This window comes from Bos grunniens, chromosome 5 (genome assembly GCF_055505025.1).
Source record: "Bos grunniens cultivar Pamir isolate PY7600 chromosome 5, Bosgru_T2T1.0, whole genome shotgun sequence".
Taxonomy (NCBI): domain Eukaryota; kingdom Metazoa; phylum Chordata; class Mammalia; order Artiodactyla; family Bovidae; genus Bos; species Bos grunniens.
The window spans coordinates 53380084-53400853 of NC_141169.1; the positions used below are offsets into that span (position 1 = coordinate 53380084).

The window sequence follows — 20770 nt, forward strand, 5'->3', positions numbered from 1 at the left end:
CCTCCCTTCCTTGATTACCAACGATGTGAACCTGCTCTTTGAAATTCAAGGAAATGTCCAGGAGGCTGAATGAAGCCTATTTCCTACAAGCAATAAATGGGACTAGGAGAGGATTTGTACCCAGGAGGGCTCCACAGTGTCCTCCTCAATTTCAAGATGTCAAAACATTCTTTATGCCAAAGAAAAATTGAATAGGACACTTCAATAGGCAAGGAAGACCTTATTCTGTTGAAACAGAGATCAAAACTATAGTGAAGGGAAGAGAGACTGAAGTCACCTCCATATACAAAAGGCAAGGTGGGATTACAAGTTAAAATTTAATTCCTGGTACTTTTGATTCACTTAGCAATCTTTTTCAGAACAGTTTAAAAATGGCTCTCAAGAGGTTAAAGAGCCAAAGGCCTCCTATTGCTAAGAGAGAACTAACTAATCATAAAACAGTAAAAATTAACTTAACAAAACTTTACCTAGTTCATCTTCTTGGGGAAACAGTAGCTTCATTGTTAATATATGTGGACCATGCTTTTTAGTCAGTTTTGAGATGATAGTACCTGTAACTGATAGACACTGTTAAGATTGACTTATTTGGGCACTTGATTTATATATGCATGTGTGTGTATGGGTGTGCATGCATGTGCTGAGAGCAATAGTGTCATAATCATTTATAATTTCCCCCCAGTGCTCAGCATGGACATAGAAAAATGCATGATTTTGCCATTCAACTGTATTCATTAGCAGTACTTCACTTTTACACAAAGTCCTTACCTGTAAAATGGCTTAATTGTACATTACAGGAACTAACAGAATACTCCATCAACTCCACCAAAGGAAGGCATCAAAAGACACCATCGTGCCCTAGCATCATTTGAATATTTCACTTCAAAATTTGCAGTTTCCACCAGTTTCAGTGTTGATCATGATTGACTGGACAATCCTAATCAAATCCACTGTCTTCCTGCCAATGAGAGACCTTCCTTAAGCCAAGCATCCCATTTTCAACAAATTCACACCTTGCCTTTGTCGACTGAAAAATACAGTCATAACATGAAAGTAGAGTTATTTTGGTGGGACATATTTAGGACTCTGAGCTTGGGAGACAGTATCTCAGTAGCTCTGAGAACACTGCTCCAAGGAGGCAGGAGGGGAAGTCAGGATGTATATAAGTTTATGACAAAGGGAGCAGGCAGTCTAAATGTCAAAGGTCACATATCAAGTTAAGGAATTTAGCATTCTATGTACGGGAAGATGCAAGCCTCTGGGCTCATTGAATTCATTCCTTTCATATGCACCTCAGCTATCTGGAGCCAATCCCGTTTCCTTGCTCACCTTGCTTCTTGCATTCCCCCAGCTCCACAGCAGTCCCCATGGAAGGTGCTACCATCCTCTGGATAGCACTTGGGAGCCCTCATTCACATTTGGAGGCCAGAAACCGTTGATGACTGTGAAGTGTCTTATTCATTAATATGGCAGGAGATATTTTCAGTTCTCACTTTTATCCCTCCTTTCCCAGACATTGCTAAAACTCTCCACAGGTGAAATTCATGCTTAACGTGGTGAGCAGTAAGCTCATACATGTATTAACAATAGGTTGTGCTCGGATGTAGGTAGCCACTATTTGACAAACATGTGGCCAGTCTGGGAAGGAAAAGAAACCATAAGACGTTGTAGGATATTTGGCAGAGACAAAGAAACCAGTACAACATTATAGGATATCTGACAAAGAACAACAACAACAAAGAAAAATATCTGCTATTTGATGGAATGAAGGGGAAAAAGTGAACTTTTCCCTTACATTAGGGTATAGATTTCACTGAATTGACAGCAAAACTGATTGTAAAATATTTACTATTAATAACTTAGAAGTAGCAACCATAAAAAGAGATTTAAAGTATATATTCAGTTCAATTCAGTCACTCAGTCATGTCTGACTCTTTGTGACCCCATGGACTGCAGCACGCCAGCCTTCCCTATCCATCAACAACTCCCGGGGCTTAGTCAAACTCATGTCCATTGAGTCAGTGATGCCGTTCAACCATCTCATCCTCTGTCATCCCCTTTTCCTCCTGCCTTCAATCTTTCCCAGCATCAGGGCCTTTCCAATGAGTCAGTTCTTCTCATCAGGTGGCCAAAGCACTGGAGTTTCAGCTTCTGCATCAGTCCTTCCAATGACTATTCAGGACTGATTTCCTTTAGGATAGACTGGTTAGATCTCCTTACAGTCCAAGAGACTCTCAAGAGTCTTCTCCAACACCACAGGTCAAAAGAATTAGCTCTTTAACACTCAACTTTCTTTATACTTCAACTCTCACATCCATACAAGACTACTGGTAAACCATAGCCTTGACTAGACAGACCTTTGTTGACAAAGTAATGTCTCTTCTTTGTAATATGCTGTCTAGGTTGGTCATAGCTTTTCTTCCAAGGAGCAAGCATCTTTTAATTTCATAGCTACAGTCACCATCTGCAGTGATTTTGGAGCCCAAGAAAATAAAGTTTGTCACTGTTTCCATTGTTTCCCCATCTATTTGCCATGAAGTGATGGGACCAGATGCTATGATCTTAGTTTTCTGAATGTTGAGCTTTAAGCCAACTTTTTCACTCTCCTCTTTCACTTTCATCTAGAGGCTCTTTAATTCTTCTTTGCTTTCTGCCATAAGGGTGGTGTCATCTGCATATCTGAGGTTATTGATATTTCTCACAGCAATCTTGATTCCAGTTTGTGCTTCATGCAGCCCAGCATTTCTCATGATGTACTCTGCATATAAGTTAAATAAGCAGGGTGACAATATACAGCCTTGACATAGTCCTTTCCCAATTTGGAACCAGTATGTTTTTCCGTGTCCAGTTCTAACTGTTGCTTCTTGACGTGCATACAGATTTCTCAGGAGGCAGGTCAGGTGGTCTGGTATTCCCATCTCTTTAAGAATTTTCCACAGTTTGTTTTGATTTGCATAGTCAATGGTTTGGCATAGTCAATAAACAGAAGTAGACGTTTTTCTGGAACTCTCTTGCTTTTTCTATAATCCAGCAGATGTTGGCAATTTGATCTCTGGTTCCTGTGCCTTTTCTAAATCCAGCTTGAACCTCTGGAAGTTCACAGTTCAGGTACTGTTGAAGCCTGGCTTGGAGAATTTTGAGCGTTACTGAAGAAGGAATTCATAGGGCCTGGACTCCATCTTAGGCTTATTCATGCTGATCATGCTCGGCCACCTCTCCAATGGACTCTGAACTCTGTGCTTAGTGCCTATGGAAACTACAACAGGAGGATAAGACCCTCTCTGGACAGGGGAATCTTGAAGATCACATCCAGGTTACTCATTGCCTAAGAGAAAACAAACTCTAATCACCCCTGTCTCCGGACAGGTCATAAATTTTTTCTATATCTATTGGAATGTAACCACAGGCTTATCGATCATTAACTGTTTGGAATGTAACCGCGGGCTGATTGATTATTAACTGCCTGAACACATAACACATGAATGATGAGGTTATTGTGATTGTATTTACCCTTCCTTTGTTTATGTAAGTCTCAAGGAATTTGGGGTGGTGGGTTCGGACACATACACATGGGGTATACAAAATTTTCACAAATGCTGGCCGGGGTCCTTGGCTAAGAGGAGACTCTGCCTTGGGCCCGTGGGTATAATAAACTGCACTCCACTATCTGCATTGTCCTTCTGAGTGAGTTTGCTTCCTGGAACGCATGGCTGTAACATTACTTTGCTAGCATGTGAGATGAGTGCAATTGTGCGGTAATTTGAACATTCTTTGGCATTACCTATATATTAAGGCCTTAAAAATTGTCATTTTTGTTAGTTTTGCTTCACATAGTTCCAGTCTTTACCAAAAGCAAGTATATTTATTAAGTTAGAAAAGGTGTACTCTTTATTTAAAGTGAGCAAGTAATAAGTATAGAATCCTGAAACATAATAGGAAAGCTGCATATGAAAATTTACTTGCTCTCCCTGATTTAGTTGTTTTTAAATGTCATGAAGCCTGTGGAGTGTTTTTGTTTACCGAAATATTAAACATTGATTTTACCATATAGTGGCATTTTATTAGGTGTTATATCATACAGCTTTTCTTTTTAAAAAGAGCATCTCTTCATGGGTGCATAATTTAAAATGACTGACCAACAACTTAAATTATAAAGAAGTCTTTTAAAAAGTTTTCTAATTCATTTGTTCCTTGTTTTGCTTAGATCTATTTTTTTTTAATATTCATGCAAACAAAACATCTAGGCTACTTCCAGGAGTGCCTTTATCATAGTGGAAATAGATTGAGCAAATTCATAAATGGTATTCACAGAAACATGGTGGGAGGTTTGGGAATTAGAAGCAGGGGCCTCACTTTTATCACTGGCAATTAGTAAGCATTGTGAATTGAGATTACCCAGTTAATGCTTTTTTGTTCTCAGGAAATTACAGCTCAGAAGGAATGCTGGCACTTTTGATTTGCTAATCTGCATGGCTTTGTGTGCTTTAGTTTTTCAGCCACAATCAAATAATCATTTCCTCTTGTTTGTCTTCATTTCCTGCCTCCTTCTTGGATTTAACTGTCAAATGTCCTTTGCTTTTGGCCAGCCCTATAGTTCCTGACATTATTATTCTTTTGTGAAAAGGAGTGCTTGGGCATATACTAATATAAATAGTTCTTTTTTCTTGGTCAAAGGCAACTGTTCAGCTTATTGTACTGGTATTTTTATACACTATATATCAGACTTCATTCCAATACACTATCAAAAAGGGATTTAGGAAAACAGAAATTGTGAACAGAAAATTGCATTGTGATTAATGTTGTTTTGACATCTTCATTTAGTTTTAGGGTTTTTGTTTGTTTCAAAATAAGCCTGAAAGTGTAAAGGTTATCTTCTTATCATCTATGAATCTATTGTCTATATCTATCATCAGTCATTTTAAAGTTACCATTTTTGTTAAGACTTTTTGCTGGTAACAGGATTTTTTGTTCTAAGAATACCCATTTCCTACCAAGTCACAGTGCCTCTCAAGACAACAATCTATAAGACAGAAAGGGGTGCATTTTAAAAGTGATGTGTAGGAGGTATTAGAACAAATGCTGTTGTACACGAACAGAATTTTTGCACATAACTCCCTCGCAGTTCTTTAAAAATGTACCCTTTCATATAAAAATATCTGCTTGGAAGCTAACAAACAAAGCAAAAAACTTATTTGCCTCTTTAGGTGCTATCTTGTCAATGCAACTTAAATTGATGTTTCAAGTTACTCACCCCAGACAAATCTGCAGAAGTTGCCAGATTATGTGTCTGTGTAAAGGGGTTCAGAATATGCCACTCCAAAATAAGCCACTTTGGCATATTGACAATTTTGAGCTGAAGATACTTTAAAAAACAACAGATGCAGAAGGACTCTCTGACCTCCTTTTTTCTACTTTAAAGTAGGTCATACAATTTTCCGGAAGAAAGTTCCTCTTCCTGCACTAGTAAGACAAGGACAGTCCTATCACTGGAGATGGGAGGTCAATGCTGAAATGGATGTATACAAACAAACCTACTAAAATACCTTTATCTTGCATTAGTTTCCCCCAAATATTTCTCGGTCACTTTCTCAGAATTTATCTCACCTAGAAGTGTAACCTCTTTTTCTTTTGTATTGTAACTTCACAATTTTATCATTCTTTGTTAAAAAAGTATATAAGCTCTTGGCTCTAACTGCTTCTTTGAGTCTTCATTTTTCCTATAAAAGCTCTTGCATGCCTGCAATAATATTAAATACAATGTGTATTTTCCTCCTGTTAATATTTCATTTGTAATTTCAATCCATAGGACCCAGGACCTAAGGAAGTTCATCTCCTACCATAATGATGATGAGCATCGGATATCCTTAGCTGGAACTACATACTCACTTCAGGCTGTAGCTGAGATCTGAGGCACACCTGAAGTAGCCAGCAGAAGTTAAGTGTCACTTTGTATTCTTTGTTTTAATTGATCTCTTCCCTCCCAGAGATGGGCGTTGTTTCCCTTTGTCTCTATCTTTTGTGTTGTTTTCATAAGGAGGATAAACATAGGGTAGAACACAGGCATGGGTCTTACAAACTTGTTGTTTGAGGTGGTCTCACTGACTGGTGAGTTTATGGTTCTTGCTGGATTGGAGTCTGTTTGGACAAGTTTTGCTGTGGTTCTCTAATAAAAATGCTGTGTGAGATTCTCCATTAACCTTGTTCAGTGTTGTGGCCTGAACAGGTAGCTAGCAATCAGATCAGGAACCCATGACACAGAGGGTGCTCACAGCACTTTATGTGCCTGACTTTGCCTGACCTTGTTCTAGGGGAATATGCCATAAAAAGGGGTCTCAACCTTTAAAGGGCATTTGTTATCTCTACCCTTATTGTCTTTTTAGTGGTAGAAAGTCATGTGTCAGTATTGGCTGCCTAATATCACATTATCAGGTCTGTGACTGGAGGTGTATACTTTTGTGGGTGACTAGTGTTACAAGTTTTCTTAAAAACTATTCTTACCATTTGTGATGACAAAGGTCTTTGCTTATTTTTGATTGAGATATAGTTTATTACAATTTTATAATAGTTTCATGGTATGTGTCAAAATTGTATAACTTTTATTCCATTTATAGTTATTTAAAATATTGGCTATGTCCCCTGTGCTGAATGATAGATCCTTGTAGCTTATTTATTTTATACATAATTGTTTGTATCTCTTAATGCTCTAATCTTATATTGCCCCTCCTCACTTCCCTCTCTGTACTGATAACCACTAATTTGTTCTTTATATCTTTGGGTCTGCTTCTATTTTGTTGCATATATTTGCTTGTTTTATTTTTTAGATCTCCACATGTAAGTGATAACATATACTAATTTTCATTATATTTTTAGGACTGAATAGCATTCCATTGCATATACACCACATCTTCTTTATCCATTTATCAATTAATGCACACTTAGGTTGCTTCCTTATCTTGGCAATTATAATTAATTACCTATGAATATTGGGGTACATATCTTTTCAAATTATTGTTTTTATTTTCTTCTAATATATACCCAGTAGTGGAACTGCTAAGTTGTGTGGTAATTATATTTTTAGTTTTGTGAGGAATCTGGACACTATTTTCCACAGTAGCTGGACTAATTTACATTCTCACCTATATGCCTTTTCTCCATATCCTCACAAACATTTGCCATGTGGTCTTTTCTGATGATGGTCATTCTTACATGTATGAGATGACATTTCATTATAGTTTTGATTTATATTTCTCTGATAATTAGTAATACTGAGCATTTTTTCATATATTTGTTTGCCATCTGTATGTCTTTGGAAAAATGTTTTCTCATGTCTTTTGCCTGTTTTTCAAAAGGAACTTTTTATATTGATTGTATGGACTGTTTCTATATGATGAATGTTAACCCTTTTATCTGTCTTGTCGTTTGCAAATATCTTGTTTCATTCAGTAGGTTGTCTTTTCATTTTGTCAGTGCTTTCATTTGCTGTGTAAAAACGTTTAAGTTTAATTAGATTGTTTATTTCTGTTTTTTTTTTTTTTTTTTTTCTTTTTCTTCTCCTTTGCTCTAGGAGACAGATCCAAATAAATATTGCTATGGTTTATGTCACAGAGTGTTTCGTCTCTGTTATCTTCTAGAAGTTTTATGGTTTCCAGCTTTACATGTAAGTCTTTAATCTATTTTGAGTTTATTTTGTATATAGTATGATGAAAGGTTCTAATTTCATTCTTTTGCACGTAGCTGTCGGGAGCCGTATTAGGCATTACTGACAAAATGGAGGCATGGCCCCAACCCCCTCTCTTTGTCCCGCAGGCATGGACCCGGGATGAAGGAGTTAGGCCTTGTGATTCTGACTTGTTTTTTCCTCTCCTCGGCTGAGTTGACTGAAAAGGAATATTAAGGTGCTTATTGTTCTTGAGAGGAGCATGAGAAAGCACAAAGCCTTCTGCAACTGTGCTCAGAGAATAATTCATAAAGTTAATCATTAACATTTGTTCAAGAACTTTTACAAAAGAGTGTTCCAGGATGAGCACATAGGCCACAGCTTGGGGCCATGGGAGGCATTGCTATCTGAAGCCTATTTGTGAGGAAAATGTTTATGGCAAAGGAGTTTACTAAATTTAGGGCTTAGAAATAATTAAAATAGTTAGAAGTTAAAGATTTAAGGAATGTTGTAATGTTAGCATATTTTACTATAGCTTATAGGGGTTAGGAATTTTAGAGATACTAATAGCTAGAGGCCTTTTTAAGAAATAGTGAGCTCAGGATGCCAGGGACAAACAGGATTTAGAAAGATAAGAAATAAACTGAGGAACATAGCATAAGTTACAATGTAATCACAAGTTAACTATAGGACACATAAAAGGAAGTAGATAATAGATGGTAAAGCTGATTCCGAGAGAATTGCTGAAGCAGGAACTCTGTTTGAAGGGTAACAATGATTCATGGAGATAATAAATCTGGGTGAGGGGGAACTGAAAATGTCAAACCTCTGACCTAATGCTTTTGTAAAAGTATAAAAGAAAATCTTAAACTTGAAATAAACGTGCAGTCCAAGAAAATTGAGAGGCTGCATCGCTACTCACTGACACCTTCCCTCCCTTCAGGTTGAATCCCTGGCTGCTGGAACTGGACTCTGGCATGTAGCTGTCCATTTTTCCCAGTACCACTTATTAAAGAGAATGTATTTTTTTGTTGTTGTTATTTATTATTCCATTTTTGTATATTAATTGACCATAAGTTAGCTTTTTTTCTTAGCTCTCTATGGTTTTCCATTGATCTGTGTGTCTATTTTTTGTCCATACCATACTGTTTTGATTACTGTAGCTTTGCAGTATCTTAAAATATCTTTATAAGTGACTTTTTGAATCATGGGCTGTACCCACTCTGGGGGTATAATTCTTAATCCATAATAAAAAAAATTGAGACGAAATTTATCTCTAGGTCTTTTTATAGAAAGACTTGTTGGATTTAAAGACAATTAAAAGGAGGTATACCTTTAAATAGGCTACTTGTCAATGGTCAGATGATTTATCTTTTTATTTGAGAGCAACGTTTATATTTGGAAAAAAAAATGTTACAGAGCTCTCATCCTAAATAAATGTCCTGTTGGTACATTTGGAATGGTCAAATTGAAAAAAAGACACCAAAGAATATTATGACTAGCCTTATGGACACTTTTAACAGGTAAAATGAGAATAGAAATGAGAACAGAATTCCACATCCACAGCGAATTACTCCTTTCCATGCTGCAGTACCCTCATTTATCACTAAGTCCTTGTCCCTTTACTTCCAGAAGATCTTTTGGATCTTATGACCCATGGCTCAAACCCCCCTCCCAAATCCAACCAAGCCTCCTAAAAAATTCCTTTAATCCCTTCAACTCCTTCAATTTCTGCAACTCCTTCAATTTGCCCAGAAAATTGCAACTGACCTCATTCTTCTCTATCCTGCAAAAGTTAAAGAAAATAATCCAGCCTGATTTCCAGGACTGGGTATACAGGTTACTTATGTAAATACTGATGGTCAAGAAATAACTAGACAGAGGCCCCAGGGTCAAGCAACAGGACTCATTTTGATGTCCCTTATTATTTTACCTGCTTTCTGGGTTTCTATTTAGCCTTTCTTAAAGCTCAACATTCAGAAAACTAAGATCATGGCAACTGGTCCCTTCACTTTATGGCAAATAGATGGGGAAACAATGGAAATAGTGATAGAATTTATTTTCTTAGACTCCAAAATCACTGCAGATGGTGACTGCAGCCATGAAATTAGAATACGCTCCTTGGAAGAAAAGCTATGACCAACCTAGACAGCATATTAAAAAGCAGAGACATTACTTTGCCAACAAAGTTCCATCTAGTCAAAGCTATGGTTTTTCCATTAGTCATGTATGGATGTGCTGCTGCTGCTGCTAAGTCACTTCAGTTGTGGCTGACTCTGTGCAACCCCATAGATGGAAGCCCACCAGCCTCGCCTCGTCTCTGGGATTGTCCAGGCAAGAACACTGGAGTGGGTTGCCTTTTCCTTCTCCAATGTGTGAAAGTGAAGTCACTCAGTCTTATCCAACTCTCAGCAACCCCATGGACTGCAGCCTACCAGGCTCCGCCATCCATGGGATTTTCCAGGCAAGAATGCTGGAGTGGGGTGCCATTGCCTTCTTCGGTGTGGATGTGAGAGTTGGACCATAAAGAAAGCTGAGCACTGAAGAATTGATGCTTTTGAACTGTGGTGTTGGAGAAGACTCTTGAGAATCCCTTGGACTGCAAGGAGATCCAGCCAGTCCATCCTAAGGGAAATCAGTCCTGAATAGTCATTGGAAGGACTGATGCTGAAGCTGAAACTTTGGCCACCTGATGCGAAGAAATGACTCATTGGAAAAGACCCTGATGCTGGGAGGGATTGGGGGCAGGAGAAGGGGATGACAGAGGATCAGATGGTTGGATGGCATCAGTGACTTGATGGACATGAGTTTGAGTAAGCCCCAGGATTTGGTGATGGACAGGGAGCCTGGTGTGCTGCAGTCTATGGGGTTGCAAAGAGTCGGGCACGACTGAGTGACTGAACTGATTTAGCGTTTTTATGCATTGTCCCTTGTGGATGTATCCCGGGACCCCACCACAATGAATACATGTCTTTGGACATCACCAGATCTTTATTTATTTATTTGTTTAATTATTTCATTTGTTTATTTTTGGGTGTGCTGGGTCTTCATTGCACTACGGGCTTTTCTCTAGTTGTGCTGCATGAACTTCTCATTGTGTTGTCTTTGTTGTTGTGGACCATGAGCTCTAGGGTGTTCTGGCTTCAGTAGTTGCAGCACGTGGACTCAGTAGTTGCAACTCCCAGGCTATAGAGCACAGGCTCAGTAGTTGTGTCACACAGGGTTTAGTTGCTCCACAGCATGTGGGATTTGTTGGGTCAGTGATCAAACCCATGTCCCCTGCATTGGCAGGCAGATTCGTTACCACTGAGCCACCAGAGAAGCCCAGCACCAGATCTTTTAAAACATGAAGCCCTTTACTTTGGCTTTTGAAAGATTCTACCAAATTTAGAGGTAGAAGGTTTGGTGGTCATTCACAGCCCCAATCATAAGGGCTTCAACTATCTACTAAGAAGTGTTCTTTCCACCCATGCTTAAGCTCTAGTTATAAGACCATCCAGACAGCACCCCCCCCACCCCCAACAAGGGAAATTTCCCTAACCTAACAGAAAAAAAATGTTTCAAACTTCCCCAAGTCCTCCTCCAGTGACCATCTGGTGGCTGATATTTAAGGTCTTAGATTGATTTGTGCACCCAGAAAGAAGGGGCATCCCAAGGTCAAAGGCACACTGCATTAAACCCTGAAGCGCCAAAACATATACATCTTTTTATTTCCTCCTTAGTAAGAAATCTTCTCCCTAATATAAGACAAATCCAGAATGGTGTGGTTGGCTGTGCAGGACAATCTCTCAGTGTTATCATTCAAGTTGCTATTTAATTCTTTGAAAATAGCTTTCAGGAAAGCAGCAGAAAAAAGAAATTGGAATCAACAATCCTTACCTCACAAATTGAATCTTTAAAAAACAGAAGTATGACTCTACGGGTAACTTAATATCCACTCATTTTTCTTGCCAACTCTGGAGCCTTTCCTATCCATCTCAAGATATTTGCAGATATTGTAAAAGAGCAGAACATTGGAAAGGCAATTGTTCTGCATATAAGACAAAAGTAAGCTTAAATACAGTATCCCTAGACCCCAGCAGCCTCAGAGGGTCTTTTTCTTCCCTTCTGTGGGATAATTTTCCATAGATTGATGGGGTTAGTCAGTACTCAGTTGCACCTCAGAACCCATCATAACTTAAAATATTGGGTTGGCCAAAAATATTGTTTGGGATTTTCCCACAACGTGGAAACCCTGAATGAACTTTTTGGCTAACCCAAGAGAACATTGGGCTTCCCAGGTGGCATTAGTGGTACTAATGTACCACTACATTAGTGTACTCCTGGCAGTACAGGAGATGTAAGAGACATGGGTTCGATCCCTAGGGTTGTGAAGATCCCATGGAGAAGGAAATGGCAACCCACTCCAGTATTCTTGCCTAGAGAATCCCATGGACAGAAGAGATGGTGACCTATAGTCCATAGGATCACAAAGAGTTGGACACTACTGAAGTGCCTTAACACAACAACACACAACACACAATACAATATTAGAAACTGTACATTTTGACTGATACCAGTGCAACTCTCTCTACCATTTACTTAGAGGATTTATATTTGTCCATCATATCTAATTCTGTTCAAGCTGTCAGAGTCTCTGGGCAACCTATTTTATTGCCAAATCTCAGACTGCAAAGTCCTTAGGCCCTCTCACCACCCATCATATCTTTCTAGTTTCTGATTCCTCATCAGCAAATATTTTAGGTAGAAGCATATTATGTAGATTTAATGCCACTGTACAATCTAATGAGAAAAGTGTTTGTATTTCCATACCCTCAGACCAAATCACAATTTTATACTTTCCCTGATGAAGACCTATCTCAATTTAAAGTCCTCAGAGATGGACAGCAGCCTTAAAAGATACCCTAATTAGTCTCTGGTCCTCACATGCAAAGGAAGTTGGATTGTTCTTTAGTGCAATCAGTGCCCCTACACATTTTCTGAAAAAGGAATGAAGTTGTCCCAACAGTAGCCCAACACCCTCTTTCTCAAGAAGCAAAGAAAAAAAAAAAAGAAGAATTGAATCTATAATAAAGTCGGGTGTTCTTATGTTTACTTCTTCATTCTGCAATGCCTCAATCTTTTCAGTAAGGAAAGAAGGGATATTTGATTCAGATGGGAATCAAATTATTGATTTTTATAAAATGTGAGAGATATAACTGCTTTTGTAATTCCTTATCTAGTGTACTCCTCGATCCAACTACTATTCTTATCACAATTCCTGTTAACTTAGCTTGATTTACAGCCACTGACTACTGCACAGCTCTCTAATTCCATTGCACAATTTCTCATTGCATTTACACTTTGAGGAAGACAATTGATGTGAATTTGAATTCCTTTGAGCTATTCTGAATCTCCCTCAATAGTTTCCCAAATCCTTAAATTTGGCTTAAACTCTAGGCTTTACCCAAGTTTCTACCATCATTCTCTGTGTTAACGGCCTTTACTTTGTAACAAAACTAAGTAAGGTTAGTTTTATATATTATATATTCACTCATTCTCTTAAAGACACTAGCAGAACAAGGCTATCAAGCCACTAAATATAGACTTCAATGGATACAGATAACTTACCTACTTAGAAGACAAGTTATCTTCAGTTCAGTTCAGTTCAGTCGCTCAGTCGTGTCTGACTCTTTGCGACCCCATGAATCGCAGCATGCCAGGCCTCCCTGTCAGTCACTATCTCCCGAAGTTCACTCAGACTCACGTCCATCGAGTCAGTGATGCCATCCTCTGTCATCCCCTTCTCCTCCTGCCCCCAATCCCTCCCAGCATCAGAGTCTTTTCTAATGAGTCAACTCTTCACATGAGGTGGCCAAAGTACTGGAGTTTCAGCTTTCGCATCATTCCTTCCAAAGAAATCCCAGGGCTGATCTCCTTCAGAATGGACTGGTTGGATCTCCTTGAAGTCCAAGGGACTCTCGAGAGTCTTCTCCAACACCACAGTTCAAAAGCATCAATTCTTCGGTGCTCAGCCTTCTTCACAGTCCAAGTCTCACTTCCATACCTGACCACTGGAAAAACCATAGTCTTGACTGTTGCTGCTGCTAAACCGCGCCAGCCGTGTCCGACTCTGTGCGACCCCATAGAAGGCAGCCCACCAGGCTCCGCCATCCCTGGGATTCTCCAGGCAATAACACTGGAGTGGGCCGCCATTTCCTTCTCCAATGCATGAAAGTGAAAGTGGAAGTGAAGTCGCTCAGTCGTGTCCAAATCTTAGCGACCCCATGGACTGCAGCCTACCAGGCTCCTCCATCCATGGGATTTTCCAGGCAAGAGTACTGGAGTGGGGTGCCATTGCCTTCTCCGATAGCCTTGTCTAGATGGACCTTTGTTGGCAAAGTAATGTCTCTGCTTTTGAATATGCTATCTAGGTTGGTCATAACTTTCCTTCCAAGGAGTAAGCGTCTTTTAATTTCATGGCTACAATCACCATCTGCAGTGATTTTGGAGCCCAGTAAAATAAAATATAACACTGTTTCCCCATCTATTTCCCATTACCTTAGGACACTCAAAACTCACACCAAAAGGCCTTAATATTGTCCATCCATCTCCTGAAAGCAAAAACACAGCTATGTAAATTTTTCAAGGCAGCTGCTATTGCTGCCAACAAATTCCTAGTTTGTCTGCTGCTGCAACCTCTACAACCTGTCCACTGCCTCTGTTCTTGGCTTATCTAATTTTGACAAATATTTTCACCTTTGTTGCCAAGCAAATAATTGCTGTGATATTTTAGTACAACCTTTTATTTTTACATATGTCCTGTAGTATATTTCTCACGTCAGATAGACATTGTGGTGTTAGACAGGCTCCCACACTACAATGACTTCTGTTCAAACTGCAGCCCATTAAGGAGACTGATACTGTATCTCTAGGAAATAAAAGGACTGCCAAGACTGCTAAATACAAAACAGACCACTTATTCTTTCTCTACCCACTTTTTGGTGTATGTATGGTACTCAGTCACTTCAGTTGTGTCTCACTCTTCACGACCCCATAGACTGTTGCCCAATCCTCTGTTGGCAGAATTGCCCAGGCAAGAATACGGGAGTGGGTTGCTATTTCCTTCTCTAGGGCATCTTCCCAACCCAGGTATCTCTACCTGCTTTATAAACCTGCCTCTTGACATGCCACTTACAATATTAATAGTTTTGAGCTGAAGACACTTGAAAAACAGTAGCTGCAGGAAAGCTGATCTCCCCTTTCTACTTAAAAGCAAGGAATAAAATTTCCTATGAGAAATATGCTTTCCCTGCACTGGGGAGAAAAGGACATTTTTATCAGTAGAGACTGGGAGTTGAGCTTGAGATGAATCTGTGCAAACAGACCTACTAAACTAACCTGAATCTTCCTTTAGTTCAGTTCAGTCACTCAGTTGTGTCTGATTCTTTGTGACCCCATAAATCACAGCATGCCAGGCCTCCCTGTCCATCACCAACTCCCAGAGTTCACCCAAACTCATGTGCATCGAGTCTGTGATGCCATCCAGCCATCTCATCCTCTGCCATCCCCTTCTCCTCCTGCCCCCAATCCCTCCCAGCATCAGGGTCTTTTCCAGTGATCAACTCATTGCATGAGGTGGCCAAAGTATTGGAGTTTCAGTTTCAATATCAGTCCTTCCAATGAAAACCTAGGACTTATCTCCTTTAGGATGAACTGGTTGGATCTCCTTGCAGTCCAAGGGACTCACAAGAGTCTTCTCCAGTGCCAGCTCCAGCAGCCAGAGAATCAGCCTGAAGGGGTGAGTGGTGTTGGTGGATGATGATGTAGCCTCTGACTTATAGTACAGAACTACATGTTTATTTCAAGCTTCAGGTTTTCTTTTATACTTTGACAAAAGCATTAGGTCAGAGGTTTGATATTTTTAGTTTTCCCCACCCAGATTTATTGTCTCCAGAAATCATTGTTGTCCTTCAAACAGAGTTCCTGCTTCAGGGATTCTCTCTTTACTATTATCTACTTTCTCTTATGTGTTCTATACTTAACTTGTGATTACATTGTAACTCATGCCACATTCCTCAGTTTATTTCTTATCTTTCTAAATCCTGTTTGCCCCTAGCATCTTAAGATCACTATCTCCTAAAAAGGCTTCTAGCTATTCTTAATTATTCCTAAACCCTAAACTCAGCAAACTTCTTTTGCCATAAATATTTCCCTCACAAACAGGTCTCAGAAAACAGTCCTTCCCATGGCCTCAAGCTGCGGCCTATGTGCTCATCCTGGGACATTCTTTGTAAAGATCCTTGAACAAATGTCAATGGTTATTTTATAGATTATTTTCTGGGCACAACTGCAGAAGGCTTTGTGCTTTCTCATGCTTCTCTCAAGCACCTTAACATTCTTTCCAGCCAACTCAACCGAAAAAAGGAAAGAACAAGTCAGAATCACAAGGCCCAACTCCTTCATCCCGGGACCGTGCCTGTGAGATGAAGAGAGGGGGTTGGGGCCGTGCCTCCATTTTGTCAGTAATGTCTAACGCAGCTCCTGACACTCTAGCACCACAGATTCTTCCTTAGTTTCCCCCATTTTTCCAAGTTACTTTCCTGTAGGTTATCACCCCTGGAGACTTAGTACTCTTTTCCTTTGTCTTGTCTCTTCTCTTCAAACTTATTCTTTGTTAAGAAGCCTATAAGCTATCTCAAGCCTAATTGCTTCTTTGGATTTTCACTTTTTCCTATGAATGCTCTTACGTGTATGGAAGAATAATAAAATTTCTATGCTTTTCTCTTGTTAATCTGTCTTTTGTCAATTCAATAGATAGATCCTAGTCACAGAACCTAGGATGGTGGAGGGAAGTTCTTTATCAACCCTTTTATATGCTTGTTAATACATATTTTATTAGATATACAATGAAAATTAAATTAAAAAGTGCAGATATACACTTTTTTTCTTTTGGTTTTATTGAGATGTAATTGACATACAGCTCTATATAAATTTAAAGTGCAAAACATAATGATTTGACTTACATCATGAAATGACTATCACAATAAGTTTACTAAATATTCATTATCCATATAGATACAAAAGTAAAGAAATAGGAAACACTTTTTATGTGTAATGGGAACTCTTAGTATTTACTCTCTTAATTTTTATCTATAACATACAGCAATATTAATTGTATTTATCACTTTTTCATTATCATTGTGCTCAGTCATGTCTGACTCTTTGTGATGCTATGAACTGTAGTCTGCCAGGCTCCTACATCCATGGGATTTCCCAGGCAAGTATACTGGAGTGGGTTGCCATTTCCTCCTCCAGTGAATCTTTGTGACCCAGGTATCAAACCCACATCTCCTGCATCTCCTTCATTGGCAGATGGATTCTTTACCACTCTGCCACCTATCATTGTACACTAAATCCCTAGTATTCATTTTTTTTAAGGTACTTTTCCACTGTCTTTATCCACATCCCTACTCTCCCTATACCCTGCCTCTGGGAACAACAAATCTGATCACCATTTCTATGAGTTTATTTGTTTCTTTTTGAAGTATAAATGACCTACAACTCTTGTTAGTTCCTATTATAAAGCATAGTGATTTTTTTTCTATACATTTCAAAATGATCACAATAAATTTGTGTACTGTATCTCACCATATAAAGATAATTTCTTCCTTTTGAAATTCCCTTGAGAAATTAAGATATTTAATCATAGTGCAAATCAGTTTAATAAGGAAATATATTTGGAAATATTTGCAAAAAAATTCAGTTTTTAACAATAAGAAAGATTAAAATGTCAGAGGACATTTCATAGGATAACACACACACCATGGTGTATAAGACCAAGACAGCAGATTTCAGTATTGAGAAAGAATGTTCTAGTTATCTCTTAATACTCTGTTTAATACTGTTAATTGTGAAAGGATAAACAGATGATGTTAACAGGTAATGAGCAAGGTATTTGTCAATTCTATAACAGAGGGGTAAAATATCCCTATAGCAAAGCAACAAATGGTTGAGACTTTTGTAACTAACAGGTCATTTAGACATAGACATGTAAATATGGATTATATTTTAAATCAAAAGTAGCCTTTCTATGATCAAATGACTGAGATATGGAATCTTTTAAAAGCTCATCTTCAAAATAAAAGAAAATATCAAATGATTGATGTGGTAAGGTGAAAAATGAGTTTCAAAAAGATACCTTCATCAAATCCCTGGAATCTATAAATGTTATCTCATTTGGAAAAAGGCTCTTTGAAGATGGAATTAAGTTAAGGATCTTGAGGCAAAATCATCCTAGATTATAAGGATGGGCTCTGAGACGTACAGGAGAACAGGGAATACAAATGCCTTTCTGACACATCCTGGGGGTGCTGGTCCTGAACTTTTCAAACTCAATCAGGAGCAGTGATACAATGTATATGTTGTATATATTCTATTGTATGCTGCTACTGCTTCTGCTGCTAAGTCACTTCAGTTGTGTCCGACTCTGTGCGACCCCATAGACGGCAGCCCACCAGGCTCCCCCATCCCTGGGATTCTCCAGACAAGAACAGGAGTGGGTTGCCATTTCCTTCTCCAATGCATGAAAGTGAAAACTGAAAGTGAAGTCGCTCAGTCGTGTCCGATCCTCAGCGACCCCATGGACCCTTCCAGGCTCCTCCATCCATGGGATTTTCCAGGCAAGAGTACTAGAGTGGGTTGCCATTGCCTTCTCTGATTCTATTGTATATATTCTATGTGTTTTTCTTTCTCTCAGAAAAATGACAGAAAGGGAGATGGTGTGAAGGTAAAATAGGAAAAGTGGTTGCTGAAGCTATATTTCATTCTTTCTAGAATACTACAAATTTAATGAAACAGGCTTAAGCAAGAGTTTTTCAGCCTTGGTACTGTGGGCATAGACCTGTTATTACAATAGTTTAGATGGGACAAGTTTTTGTGTAGGAGCTATCTATTAATATGTATTGTAACACATTTGGCAAAATTCCTGTCCTTTACCTGCTCAATGCACACAGTATCTCCCCCTGTCCTTGTGATCATCAAAAATGTCTCTTGGTGTTATTAACTATCCCCTGGGAAGAACACCTCTAAAAAAAAAAAAAAAAGCCTTGTATTAAGCTTATTGTTTTTATTTCTGTGTGAAATTTGAATTTTCACAGTGACTATGTTTAGGAGATCATTTATATTTCACTTTTATATTGTTAAGTCCTGGGGTCCTAGCAGTGAGCCAGTCATCTCCAGTTCCTGACTTTATGAGGCTTAGAGTCTCAGTGGAAATGACACACAGAAATCAAATTACTACGAAAACAGTAATGATGACAAACAGTTAGTTGCTAACTCATAGCTGTTCCTCTCATCTTTACTAAGAGAACTTGACTTTGTTCTGGATGACAGAATATTCAGTTACATGAGGATGCATATTTTTCTTTGCCAGAAGCTCACTTTGTACTCCCTTGAATTTTTTGACTACAAGGGTGGTTGCTTGTTGAATTCTGTTGAATGAAGTGAAAGAAGTTGTTTTCCGAGCATGCTATAGAAAATATTCTTATTTCTACTATTAAGAAAGCTAATTTTTCTGCCCAACCCTACACCTCCTTTCCCCAGCCTTTGGAAGGATTGAAGCTGAGTTGCAAGAGCCATCTTGTTACCAAGAGAATCAAAGCAACCTAGAGGCTTGATGTAATTGTAATGCTAAAGTGAAAAGTGAAAGTGAAGTCGCTCAGTCATGTCCGACTCTTAGCGACCCCGTAGACTACAGCCCACCAGGCCCTCCATCCATGGGATTTTCCAGGCAAGAGTACTGGAGTGGGGTGCCATTGCCTTCTCCATTAACAGCGGCTAGGCATATTATATTTACTTGGAGCTGGTATACTTGGTGACAGCCTTAGTGCCCTCGGACACAGAGTGCTTGGCCAGCTCCCCAGGTAGCAGCAAGCACAAGGCAGTCTGGATCTCCCTGGATGCGATAGTCGAGTGCTTGTTGTAATGAATGCATCAGGCACGATGCCTTGCCAGCGATGCACTCAGAAATGTCATTGATGAAGGAGTTCATGATTGCCATGGCCTTGGACGAGATACTGATGTCCGGATGGACTTGCTTCAGCACCTTGTACACATACATGGAGTAGCTCTCCTTGCAGCTGCGCTTGTGCTTCTTGCCGTCCTTCTTCTGGGCCTTGGTCACAGCTTTTTTAGAGCCCTTTTTAGGGGAAGGAGCAGACTTAGCCGGTTCTATTAGAAAGGGAAAGTCACTCAGTAGTGTCCTACTCTTTGCAACCCCATGGACTATGCAATCCATGGAATTCTCTAGGCCAGAATACTAGAGTGGGTACCTTTGCTTTCTCCAGGAGATCTTCCCAATCCAGGGATCGAACCCAGGTCTCCCCGTTGGATTCTTTACAAGCTGAGCCACAAGGGAAGCCCAAATCACTATTATAATATATTACAATAAACTCAAGGCTTGTAAAAGTTGCTTTTAATCAGTTATTCTGTCTCATGAAGCAAATATTACTGATTTCCAAATTGTCCATACTTGTGGTGAGCGAGATATACATGGGTATTAACTAAGGGAAAGTTATGGTATCGTATACTGGTCAGAGAAAGGATGGTGCAAAAGCCCTGAGGTGTAATTTCAAGGATTAAATGAAAGTCTCAGTGAGCAGAGTTTGAAGAAGAATGAGAATGATGTGGCATTGGCTAGAAAGCTAGGCATAACTTGACAAGACATCAAACATGTCTTGTAAAGAGTAAAACAAACGCAGATGGAGGGAGATTGGTTTGAAAGATGTTGCAGGGAGTCAGGATGGTGATGCTTATGGTTGACAAGAGAACTGGCAGTGCTTCTCAGTGGTTCTAACTTCTGTTTTTAATCTGAAAAACATAGCTAGTCTTAAATATAAAACCTAATTTGGGGGGACAGTTTTATTCTAAGCCAGTTAGGTGTGAGTTCTATAGTCACATGCTAATGTAAAGATAGTTACAAAACCAGAAAATTCAAGTTTATATTGCAGTTGGTTAAGAATATTTTATTCATTCTTTCAGGTAAAGAAATATTCTTGCCCAATGCCTAAAATTTGCCTAATGTCTTTTAATCACTCTCTCCACATATTTCTTGAGCATAAAATAAGAGTAGCTCTA

General features: G+C 39.1%; 1 pseudogene; it reads right to left on the minus strand.

Moving 5' to 3' along the window:
- Positions 1-19447: 19447 nt before the first annotated feature.
- LOC147371949 (histone H2B type 2-E-like) lies at positions 19448-19931 on the minus strand (annotated as a pseudogene).
- Between the last annotated feature and the right edge of the window lie 839 nt (positions 19932-20770).